At 39.9% G+C, this 13,392-nt stretch overlaps 1 protein-coding gene across 2 annotated transcripts in view; it reads left to right on the top strand.

Moving 5' to 3' along the window:
• The window catches only part of LOC137298880 (frizzled-5-like), a 107,482-nt gene that overhangs the window by 60,795 nt on the left and 33,295 nt on the right, over positions 1–13,392 (top strand). For both annotated transcript variants that reach the window (XM_067831226.1, XM_067831227.1), the window contains exon 3: positions 5,455–5,530. The gene's annotated coding sequence lies outside the window, so the exon portion shown is untranslated. The remainder of the gene's footprint in view (positions 1–5,454; positions 5,531–13,392) is intronic.

Here is a 13,392-nt window from a genome sequence, read left to right as displayed (position 1 = left end):
TTCTTCCACATGAAGATGGCTAAGCCTCATTCCATGATATTAAAATATTCAGTTGGTTACAATGTTTGATGTCAGCATCGTTTGCACCGTCGATCGATCTTACAAAGTGCTGTGAGCGTGACTGTCGTTGTCGTTGACCGTCTTGCACAGCTGGTCGAGAGGTCTAAGGTGCCTCTTCAGGCTGCGCAGAGTTGTGTCCCTTGCTTGTTTGGATTCTACAGAGATGGGTTCGACTCAGAGATTCTCCCTGGTTATGATTCTTGGTATCTAGGCATCAATTTTCGCAATAAAGAAAATATTTACAGAATATTGAAAACAGAGAGAAAAAAACCCAACAACACGCAACAGAAAACAAACAAAATCACACAAAAACACCCAGACGCCTACGGACCTTGGTCCTTCTAACTCATGAATGTAGTATTGTAAATAGTTTTCAAACCACGTACCTTGGAGATGTGTGGTTCTGTTCACGGTACAACCGGTACTCCCAAAACCAAACTAATGCTGAACCCCTGATTATATATGATGCTGATACTAACAAATTAGCCCATTTAAATTTCAAAAGATCAAGTTAGTTGGGAGATTCAGAACCTGGGGAAATCTAGACTTCAGTTAGGGCTATAGTATTGCAGGAAGGGTTGGGTGGAAGAGAAAACAATGTGGTTCAGGGACTGTGAAACACGACTATCTGTAAACCCGCTCCGCACCGACGCTTTCCCCCTTGTTCTATGCCCTATGAGATGCTCGTCCCTCCTCATGACGATTCCTGGTGTTCTCTAATTCCACCGCACCACCCCCTGGCTCCTCGGTAACACCCAAAACCCATCAAAATCATCAAAATCAATACTGAATCCCTTACTGATGAATACGAACACCATGATCGAGGAAGGGCTTTTGATCGTGCCCCATGAACTTCATCAGCTCATTCAATCCAGCCTTTAGTAAGACATTAATCCACGTGAACACCTTTCAATCAAAACCTTCTTGAACCATCATCTTAGCCATCATCTCATTGTTTCCCACGTAACAGCCATTTTTCACTTGTTGTGAGGCTTCTACTTAATGCAGCTGCGTATCTACTACAACTCCTGCTGCTGCCCACGCTTCCGAAACCGAAGTGCCAACCCCATGTTCCTGTCAACCGTCTCATTGCATTCCTCACAGTAATTACATTAATCTGTTCATCCAAAGTGCCCGATCGTTCATATATCTATATCTTACCATTGCTCTCTCTTTCTGAACGACCTCCACCCTCACTGTACATACACGCATCGCTTGTAATTTTACTCATCCAAGGACCCGTGAAGGTCCGGGGTAGAAGCCATGCTTGCCATTTAAGGTGACTATGCTTGTCGCAAGAGGCGAATAATGGGATCGGGTGGTCAGGCTCGCTGACTTGGTTGACACATGACATTGGTTCCCAATTGATCGATGCTCATGCTGTTGATCACTGAATTGTCTGGTCCAGACTCGATTACTTACAGACCACCGCCAGATGGCCGGAATACTGCTGAGTGCGGCGTAAAACTAAACTCACTCACTACTCCTTCAAGTTACGCCGTGAGCACCTGCAGTATTCACCACACCTCACCCACCTCCATATCACCTGCACCACCCCACGATCGATCTTCATTTGGACATTTCTTCAACCCTTCATCACCAGCTCATCTTCAGAGCCCCACCACATGCCCACTATCTGACTCTCAGCTACCTCTCCCATAAAGTCTTCATCTACCTGTTCCACGTCCATCCACAGATGATGATACCCAATTAATCGACTGTCATTCCTTGCACGTTGCGATCTGCCTGAAGGACAACATAACTAAGTGATTACTGTATCATGCAATCCCAACCTTAGAATGTACCAAGTTGACTGACAAGAGGACGTGCAGTGGGCAAAAAGTTCACCCAGATTCTATGAATATGCTAGTTAATGACAGCTACCTTGCCGCATCTCAGAGATGATGTTAACAATTTCTGTCAAACTTCGATTCTCATTGTGCTAACGTCGACCCCTCGCTTCTGCGTCCGTCTTACTGTGGTCGGCAAACCACTAGCGAATCAATCCCGCATTCACGCACGGCCGTTAATTCCATGCTGAGGCATTCGATTATACTTACAAGTAATGTTCGCCTAAATGGTTGTCATTGATTTTGGTTTTCTCATTCTGGGAGCTGATGCCTTCATTTGCGATCGTGTTTTCCTTTATGTAACCGTTTTGTCTGATCAATGGATCTGCATTGTTAGCTAAGAGGAAGCCCGTATTTCAATGAGCTGATGGCGAATTCTCGGGCCACTCAACCGAGGCAATCCCAAGTCGATATTGGCAGAATAGTTTTTCGAATTGACGGTATATTTACCCAGTGCCTTGAAATTCAACAGAATACTTTTACTTGGAATCCATGGAAGGACGGACTCTAAAATCTGCAAACATCAGCGATAGATAGTATTCGTTTTGAGTACGCCGAGATCGTACCCAGGTTTGCCAAGTAATAAACTGGCCAGGCATGATATGTTTGTCTAAGTTGAGAGCCGATAGCTATACAACCCCGTATTTACATTCTTTCGGTTACATAGAAGATTGAGATTCAATCGTCCATCTATTCAGTAGCTGACGCAGTGGAATGGCGTGGCATTGAGATGCCATGTTGGTTGAATTCTTACCAACTAAGAAGCACTTTAGGAATGGTTAATCCTGACGGTCGCAAAAGTACTCTCTGGTCGCAGTTATTGTTGCTTTCGGGGTATGATTATGTCATTTCTATGGTGATCGATAAGTCAGGAATAGTAGTTTCATCGAGTAAATTAGTACAAATATCCTACCTTCTTTTCCCTTTGGACGTAGGTACCGCATTAATGGTGTTTGCTTGCCACTCATTAACAGTATTAAACAGCGCGGAGAAGGAAGGATGGTATAGTTAAGACCATTTCCAGAACATTTTAGGAATGCAAGGACATGAAGTGGGGAGTAGACTGGATGGTGTTGCGCGTTACTTCTACGAAATGTTATACATAGGGTTGGTGCTAGTTATTAGGGCTCAAACAGTGTGTGGGGCAGTCGCGTTATTCAGTTGACCGTGAAAAGATGAACTAGTTTTGTTTAAGAATGTCGAGGTTTTTCATGTGTGTCACTGTGTGTATTAACTGCATTAGTAAGCTTACATATGAGGGCCTCCGTGTGACAAACTTGCCGCATTATTGTAGAGATACATGTATATGTGTGAGTTCGTGCGTGCGTGCGTGTGTGTGTGTGCGAGTGTGTGAGTGTGTGCGAGTGTGTGTGCGTGCGTGCGTGTGTGTGTGTGTGTGTGTGACTAGAAATGTAGTAGAATTTGTTTTCAATCAGAAGTACGTGGTGAATACCTGCTTCTTTGGTGTGAGCGAATTTTCTTCTGTCATTACTAAGAGCTGTGCAATGTTCTCGATCCAGTGAAACGGTTTGAGTTATACTTTCACGTCTCGCTATCTTGTCCTCGTGACAATCCGTGTATCGAGACAACCATTGTGCCGAGAGCAGACCACGTTGTAATGTTTATCTGGGATAGTCAAGGAAAAAGAAAGATATATCGGTTTAAAGGTGTTTGAAGCTTCACTGTTCGTTGGCCACAGTTCACATCCTGTATTGAGCTTACAGGGAGTGGTCATGGCTGCAAGGACGCTGTTTGATCCTCCTCAGATCGTTCAGGATTAGAAGCTACCCATGAGGGCATTTTGTACCTATTCAGAAGTGTTCTCAAAACGTATCTTATGAACCGTTTAAATCTCAATTAGAACTCCTCCCTGCTCGAGATACACCTAGCCCACACAGCCATGGGGTTAATGCAGATCAACAAGGGTTAAACCCAGGCCTCGGTAAAACTGCTTGGTCACAATGAGGTGGGATGGGGTGATGGTTGTCACAGACACTAGCTGCTTTGGATATCCATTGGACGTCTCTAGTTTTGGATTAGCCTCTAGTCTTGAAAATTAATAATTAGAGAGAAAACCCAAAGACTCTTTCAGAAACCGCAGTGATGTAGAGTTGGCAACTGATACGTTCTTGCTTGCTCTATAATGGATATATTGGGCAAACTAGGTTTACATTTGGGACTGAATGGGCTCAGGAATTGCTTATAAGAACACTATAAATCGCTGTATCACATACCTGATAGCACCAGCTGCCTCGAAGTTTAAGCGTTTCCAGATAAATATGGTGAAGGCAAAGGTTTGAATCCCAATGCGCACACTAACTTCAGAATAATATTCAAAGACTAGGATTTTAGAACCTGATTACGTTTTGCATTCATTGAATTAAACGTTTTAAATCTAATCAAGAACCGACAGTGCTAAATTGGAAAACGAAAGTAGTGTATATTTCAAAAAGACTCGGACAACAAAATGTATTCTGTTTATTTAATAGTTACACAGCTCTGTTTTCCCAAACAAAACTGAACTGATTTAAATCTAACTCAGAAACGATGATGCTAAATTGGAATCGGGAATGCTATACACTTAAAACAGATAAAACCAAACACGATCATGGACTAAGAGTCGAACAGCAAAATACAGTCCGTTTCATTAACAGTTACACTGCCCTATTTTTCGATACAAAACTTGCACCGTAGAATTCTGAACAATTGACCTGCCATTGCGTGTATTTGTGACTGATGCAACGGAAGGCCAGGCTACGCCTAGTATCATCACAAACTGGAAGTGATTTATAAACGCGTGCTTACAATATGATCAGAACCGTGCAAGGAGATCCTTTAGGAGAGAATCCGTATGATTATGTAAACGGATTTCGTCTATATTTACTTTAGGAACAACTGCTTCACTTAAGCATTAAACAGGAAACACCGAGTTGTTATCGCAGTTAATGTTCAGAACTGCATCCCTGTTATTACCTGATCATGTTTGTTATGGATGTTCAATATTTGTTTAACTGTCCATTGTTGGCATGTATTTAATTCCTGCAGCAGGCACTGTCATCGCGTGCATGTTGCCATATATGTCGTGATGCCAGAATCCTATCGCTGCCATAACGTGATATTATCGCCCAGTCGCCACCAGTTTGTACCCCTGATTGGCTGCACTAGCGGTATAGAGAGAGTATTAGCGCACAATGTGTCCCATCCTGTTAGATGCAGAGGACAGAGCTGATTTCATGTACCTTGTGACCTCTGAAATAAGTTTAACGAGCGTCAGTCACGAACGGCATCGTCTTGTGTGAGCAATGCACTGACATACAGAAAATTCACATGTGAGGCTATTTTCAATTTACTGTCGATTCGGTAAAATCACTCTGTGTAGACCTATCGTATGTTGTGGACCGTTGGCAAAGCCACTTGGACATGCACGTTACCACCAAACTGCTATTGACCTGTCTCTACGTCTGAATAAGTGGGAATAACAGTTACCCCCCTTTGACAATCACCGATAGGCTATGTATTTTAACACACGATTCGTTCTTTTCAGATTGTTTGCTGAAGTAGCCGTGAAGGTAGAAGACTGGTTTCAGGTGACGAGCGGTTTATAGTGTCGAATTAAATTGGTAAGTATCATTTTCCATCTCATATTCATAAATCTCTGTAACAAATGGGGAAGTGTTTCATTTTTGACACGCCTGTGCTGTATCCCCTGACGAATCGAGATGACTTTTCCAGTTCGTAGTTCTTATGCTTGATGGAATCCATTACGAATTTTGCAATGATATGATAGACACTAAATTACCGCCGACCCCATTTCCTACATGTACTATATGCTATATCTGCATGTGAGCGACAAGGCGAACTAATTCACCTGTAGCAGTTTTGACAAAGAGCATGTTTAAACGACCATCCCTTCTTATGGAACTGTGTCAGTAGCTCATATTGATTAAGCTGATATATCCTCTGGATGTCCTGCCATTTGGATATCTTAGCGTCTGTGTTTAAATGATGTAATTCATTTATCTGAATTCAATAGATTCAGTTTGGTCCCGAGGATAGAAGGTTAGGTCAGATGTGAGAGGAGAGCGTTTTGTTGATGTTAGGTCCCATGATATAGATATAGATAATAACGGGATATATTATTTTCAGAGAGGATAGTTAAAAAGTTGTGATAATTTGATGAAATTTCAATTTAAAAAACAAACAAAATGTTTTTAAACGCAATGATACAATACATGATTGATTTTATATGATGGTCGGTGCTTTGACATGATGGCCATGATGGCCATGATGATGATGATGGTGATGATGATGATGATGATGATGATGATGATATTGTGTTTTTTGTTTTATGATTATCATTCATATGCACCTATCGTAATATATCTATTCCTTTCTCTCACAATAGCACTGATGATTATTATGATGATAAAGTTCATTTTCATGGTCATATATCATAACAGTAATGATGACAAGATAAATGGCGATGCCTTTGATAGTATGTAGAAGTGATAGAAATCGGAGGTGAAAATGTATTGATATTAACCGGCATTCATCTGAAGACGGAGTAAGGTCATATTCCGAAACGTTGTGTTCCACTTAATAAAGAAGTAGACATCCATAAACATTAATATTCTATTGTGATGATAATCATGACATTGACTTTGACGCTGTAGAAAAAATGGCGATGGTGGTAGTGGTGGTGGTGATGATGATGATGATGATGATGATGATGATGAGGTCAGTGGGTATATTAGTGTCTGGAAATATCTTCAGAGATTCGACATATAAAGTACGTTACTTGTTAATCTCCACATTGTCCACTTCAAAACAAGGACACTCCACCCACCCACCACCCCAACCTCTGTAGAACGAACCATTACACAGGATACTTTCCATGCCAGTGCAATGAAATGTAATGTTTAAAAAAAGTCAATCTAAATTTGTAAAAAGTCGGTGATTGAAGGTGCAATGTACACATTTTCAGCCGTGGAAGCCCACCAATTCAGATACACAGCTGCTTGAACATGAACTAGTATTTAATATCTCATAACATGTTTAATTTTATAAGAAACCCTTTCTGGAAGTTGGTGATTTGACTTTGAATGTGTAATGCATCAATGACGAGCTCGTGTAGCCAGATAATGCAACTCGTCGCTTTCCGAACCAAATCTGAGCAACCAACGCTTTTTGAAAGAATATTTTAGTGTTCAACAGGCTCATATACCATCTTGTGGTTTTCATACGGGACAATAACCGTGTTGTATTTTGATAGATGATATTACTCGCCGCCGCGGCAGATCTGTCAATCAAATATGAAACGTACATAACAGTCCACGCCCACTGTGTTCTCAGTTGTCACTCATGCTTCTCCAAGGGTGGGTGATGGAAATTGGTGCGTTTTGTAGTTATAATGTTGATGAAAACAGGTATTTTTCTTGGACATCTTGCAAATTTTAGAGTATGGTTGAAATTGGATGTTATTTTGGAAATACTACACCCGGTCTGATTTAAGCAGACTATTACTGCTTGTTGCTTGGTAACCTGCGCGTGAATCATGACGTCATCATGAAGGAAGTTCCGAACCAAAGAAATTTTTTCTTTTCATGCTATGGGGTAAAGAAAAACTTTCAAGATTTTTGTTGTGATTGATTTTTGATGACCTCACCTGGAAATATAAAATAAAGCAATTTGTAAGTTAGGTTTTTTAAAAAATTCGGGGCTACGAATCTGAACTAGCGACTAATTGCTGTAATTAACAAACTTGAGGGTCGCGTTATGGGAATAGTACACGTGGGTTGATCTGGGTATGTTTTCTGTAGCTAATGAAATGTTCAAATAGTCTTTAGGGTTGATATTTTTCTGTTTGGGCTCTTTGTACTTGGAAATCCAAAGCTCGGGATTAAAAGGAAACGGACTGCTGTGTGAAGTGGCAAGGACGATTAAATGGCGGTTTCTTGCGCATTTTAGAACAAATTACTTTTATTTACCACGTTTATGATCTTGGATGGCAATTTGGTAAAAGGTTGTGTCTTAGAATTCTGAAAGAATATTATTTTAAAGATACGCATGTTGTGCCATGCTACGTAAATAAGAAATACTCCAACCGCGAGCTTAACGCGTGTCTGCCATATTGATGAAATTATTGCCACTCGAGAAAACTTCAAAACAGTTTCAGTAATGACTATGAATAACTATGCATTTGGCTGAATAAGTTATTCTTGAGTTGTGTTTCTGATTTTAATGATAACCTAGGGTCATTCACTATTGTATAAAACGACTCCTTGAAAATAAAGCACCATAGTTGGTCTTTGTGGTGTCTCTCTACACTTTGAAATCAAAGTGCTTGTTTTGTCGGTTGTAAACGGTCTAATAGTTATTAACAGAACATTTGTAGAGGTACCCACAGTGACACTTAACAGTACTTTTTTCAATTAGAGTCAGGATAAATCGGATGATTTTGAATAACCCACCTGCATCCTTGAGCATAAGTAGTGATATAAAGTAATCCCGATAAACGATTGCATGTTGTCTGAATTCAGTGGCTCTTAGTATGGTCGAATGTAAACGTTGCCAATGGTCGTTGCGCTGCATTAAGGCGATTTACGGAAGTTATCAAGAGCAATCACGTGTCGCAAACTCGTACAGGTAAGCACGTGTCTCTTTCATGCGCGCGCATGAACACCGGCAGACGACCGACCACGCGCTACTTGGTGAAAGGAGAAATACTTCGTCCTCTGATGATGCCTGGTGATAAAAAGTTTAAAAGTGTTTTCAAAGCGACTAAAATCTTGTATCCGCCCATTAAACAGGCTTTGGAGAATTCGAGATGTGTATACATTCTAATTCAGCTGGTATCTCGTTAGGTAGGCACTCAACGTGAATAGCTTACATTTCCCGCCATTAGTGCAAAGCAGACGAGATTGGATACTCGGGATTGGTAGTAAGTTGCATGGCTTCCATTGTGTTCCCCCTCGCTCCTCTCCTCCTCCACGGTCCCCCCTACCCCCAGGCTGGCTGATGCCCCCAGGGTGCTTGAAGCTCGATCGGAGACGGTGGGGAAGTCATGAGACAGAAAAGTTGCCATTGGAAAGGTTTCCCCGTGCTTCTTTAGGAAAAAATAATGCTTGTTTGGTACATTTTTTACATCGGGGATGAAAGTTGTAATTATGACCGTCGAAAATGCCTGCAGCTCGGTGACTGCTTTAATTAGATCCTTGCCGTGGAAGGGACGTCGTGGTTGCCGGCCACAGCTTGATAAGTTTGGTTTGAGCAATATTTGCTCGATATTAGGTTGTTATTTTGTCCGCCTCTGGCTATTCCAGACAGTGTCTCCGCCTTCTTTTCAATAACTCTCTCTCACTTGTCAATCAACACAGGTAGTTTTCCTGCACCCCTAGCTTATTTAGATAATTTTGCCATCAGTTTGCACAGACGAGCGTGTTGGCGGAGATGTTTAAATCATCCAAGAGTTACGTCCCCTTGTGAGAGGGACGTTATGGCCGATAACTTTGAAATAATTGAATCAATTTCATTGTCGTAATGTACATGTGACGACACCTAAATACAGAATTGCAAAACCTGGGAAATGTGCTTGTTAAACTCATGAAAATGTCCTCAATACGTGTCCATAAATAACCAGTGATCTTTTCATTTGAACAAACAACAACAGGAAATAGACATACGATATTTCTGTTCGTCTGTATTGTATCCCGGGCTCTTACTTTCCTTTCTTTCCTCCATTTCTCTCCTTCTTTCGTCGTTTCGTCATCTTCTTCTCTATTTCTCAACCAGACAAATCTGTCCCTCGTGTGACCTTCACCTGTGATCCGAGGACGAGCGACGACTAATTAAAGGCGATGTCTGACGCCGTAAGATCTCGGGTATTGTCGGTCCCAGTCGGTCTCGGTCGGCAGTATTCGCTGAGGAATGCCTCAACAAAAGCGCGTCCATCTTTGATCTCAGCTATTTCATTAAAAATTATACCAAACTATGCCCGAATCAAAGGAAGTAGTCATGTGTGTGTCACCATGGCTCTCTAATTGATTTAATATTTTCTGGATATTTTGATTTGGAGGTGTTTTATTTTGTCACTTTGAATCTGTTCCCTAGATTCGGGAACCACCGAGAGTGACAAGATATCAGAACAAATCTCGTCAAGCATCGCTTTGATTTGCAAGTAGAAGGCGCGCATGGAAATCTCACATATGGGATTACGTTCGTGACAAGAGTAATTAAGATAGACAGTATACGTACATATTACGTCCGTGACAAGAGTAATTAAGATAGACAGTATACGTACATATTACGTTCGTGACAAGAGTAATTAAGATAGACAGTATACGTACATATTACGTCCGTGACAAGAGTAATTAAGATAGACAGTATACGTACATATTACGTCCGTGACAAGAGTAATTAAGATAGACAGTATACGTACATATTACGTCCGTGACAAGAGTAATTAAGATAGACAGTATACGTACATATTACGTTCGTGACAAGAGTAATTAAGATAGACAGTATACGTACATATTACGTCCGTGACAAGAGTAATTAAGATAGACAGTATACGTACATATTACGTTCGTGACAAGAGTAATTAAGATAGACAGTATACGTACATATTACGTCCGTGACAAGAGTAATTAAGATAGACAGTATACGTACATATTACGTCCGTGACAAGAGTAATTAAGATAGACAGTATACGTACATATTACGTCCGTGACAAGAGTAATTAAGATAGACAGTATACGTACATATTACGTTCGTGACAAGAGTAATTAAGATAGACAGTATACGTACATATTACGTCCGTGACAAGAGTAATTAAGATAGACAGTATACGTACATATTACGTCCGTGACAAGAGTAATTAAGATAGACAGTATACGTACATATTACGTCCGTGACAAGAGTAATTAAGATAGACAGTATACGTACATATTACGTCCGTGACAAGAGTAATTAAGATAGACAGTATACGTACATATTACGTCCGTGACAAGAGTAATTAAGATAGACAGTATACGTACATATTACGTTCGTGACAAGAGTAATTAAGATAGACAGTATACGTACATATTACGTTCGTGACAAGAGTAATTAAGGTAGACAGTATACGTACATATTACGTCCGTGACAAGAGTAATTAAGGTAGACAGTATACGTACATATTACGTCCGTGACAAGAGTAATTAAGGTAGACAGTATACGTACATATTACGTCCGTGACAAGAGTAATTAAGATAGACAGTATACGTACATATTACGTCCGTGACAAGAGTAATTAAGATAGACAGTATACGTACATATTACGTCCGTGACAAGAGTAATTAAGATAGACAGTATACGTACATATTACGTTCGTGACAAGAGTAATTAAGATAGACAGTATACGTACATATTACGTCCGTGACAAGAGTAATTAAGATAGACAGTATACGTACATATTACGTTCGTGACAAGAGTAATTAAGATAGACAGTATACGTACATATTACGTCCGTGACAAGAGTAATTAAGATAGACAGTATACGTACATATTACGTTCGTGACAAGAGTAATTAAGATAGACAGTATACGTACATATTACGTTCGTGACAAGAGTAATTAAGATAGACAGTATACGTACATATTACGTCCGTGACAAGAGTAATTAAGATAGACAGTATACGTACATATTACGTTCGTGACAAGAGTAATTAAGATAGACAGTATACGTACATATTACGTCCGTGACAAGAGTAATTAAGATAGACAGTATACGTACATATTACGTCCGTGACAAGAGTAATTAAGATAGACAGTATACGTACATATTACGTCCGTGACAAGAGTAATTAAGATAGACAGTATACGTACATATTACGTTCGTGACAAGAGTAATTAAGATAGACAGTATACGTACATATTACGTCCGTGACAAGAGTAATTAAGATAGACAGTATACGTACATATTACGTCCGTGACAAGAGTAATTAAGATAGACAGTATACGTACATATTACGTCCGTGACAAGAGTAATTAAGATAGACAGTATACGTACATATTACGTCCGTGACAAGAGTAATTAAGATAGACAGTATACGTACATATTACGTCCGTGACAAGAGTAATTAAGATAGACAGTATACGTACATATTACGTCCGTGACAAGAGTAATTAAGATAGACAGTATACGTACATATTACGTCCGTGACAAGAGTAATTAAGATAGACAGTATACGTACATATTACGTCCGTGACAAGAGTAATTAAGATAGACAGTATACGTACATATTACGTTCGTGACAAGAGTAATTAAGATAGACAGTATACGTACATATTACGTCCGTGACAAGAGTAATTAAGATAGACAGTATACGTACATATTACGTTCGTGACAAGAGTAATTAAGATAGACAGTATACGTACATATTACGTCCGTGACAAGAGTAATTAAGATAGACAGTATACGTACATATTACGTCCGTGACAAGAGTAATTAAGATAGACAGTATACGTACATATTACGTCCGTGACAAGGGTAATTAAGATAGACAGTATACGTACATATTACGGTCGTGACAAGAGTAATTAAGATAGACAGTATACATACATATGCACCCAGAAAGACCATAACAAGATCACAGTTTATCCTTTCATTTGGGAATTACATCTACTCGTCTCTGATGTTCTTTTTATAATATTGAAACGAAGTTAAACAGCACAGGTTCCGTTCATATGATCGTAATTTATATGGGGTGGAAATACAGATTACGTATATAGTCGTATGAAAAAATCGGACGTTGTTTGCGTTCGTTTAAATATTATATTTATCACCATAAAGAATGATGGAAAAGATTGGTCTGTTTTGCTTTTGGATTGGCAGGGCATAACAGACTTGGCGCTGAGATCACAATATATATATCTTAGATCTGTACATGAGTGATTCCGTTGTCTTGTCCCTTGTGCATGCAATGAAAGCATTTCGTAATTTCGCAAGGAAACTCTTTAGAAAAAAATATGCATCGATCATCCGTTCAGACGAAGAACAAGAGCACAAAACACAATAAAAGGACATTTTCTCGCTGACATATATAAGAATGACACATTATTCGTTTTGAAGAATAATCTTTTGAAATTCTGTTTTGCGCGGATTGAAGTGTTCTCTCTTTATGCCAAAGACAGAGTTCGATTTCGACAAGAGGATAATACACAACCAATTTGGGCGTTACTAGTGGTGTTATTACTTCGACGTTGCTCATAAGTGAAATACTGAAATATCTAAAACATAAACTACTTTAAAAACATAAAAATGTAGCCCGGGAAGCGATAGGGTAGCCTTCTTGTTTAAGCGTTCGCTCGTCAAGACGAAGGCCCGGGTTCGATTCCCCACAATGTGTACAATTTGTGTATTTGTGTTAGGTCCCATTTGAGATATCCCCCACCGTGATATTGCTGGAATAGCGGCGTCAAACCCAACTCACGTACACATGGCA

The sequence above is a fragment of the Haliotis asinina genome, chromosome 10 (assembly GCF_037392515.1).
Source record: "Haliotis asinina isolate JCU_RB_2024 chromosome 10, JCU_Hal_asi_v2, whole genome shotgun sequence".
NCBI classification, from domain to species: Eukaryota; Metazoa; Mollusca; class Gastropoda; order Lepetellida; family Haliotidae; genus Haliotis; species Haliotis asinina.
Note: the sequence above shows the minus strand (reverse complement) of the source record. Positions and strands in the feature narration are given on the sequence as shown.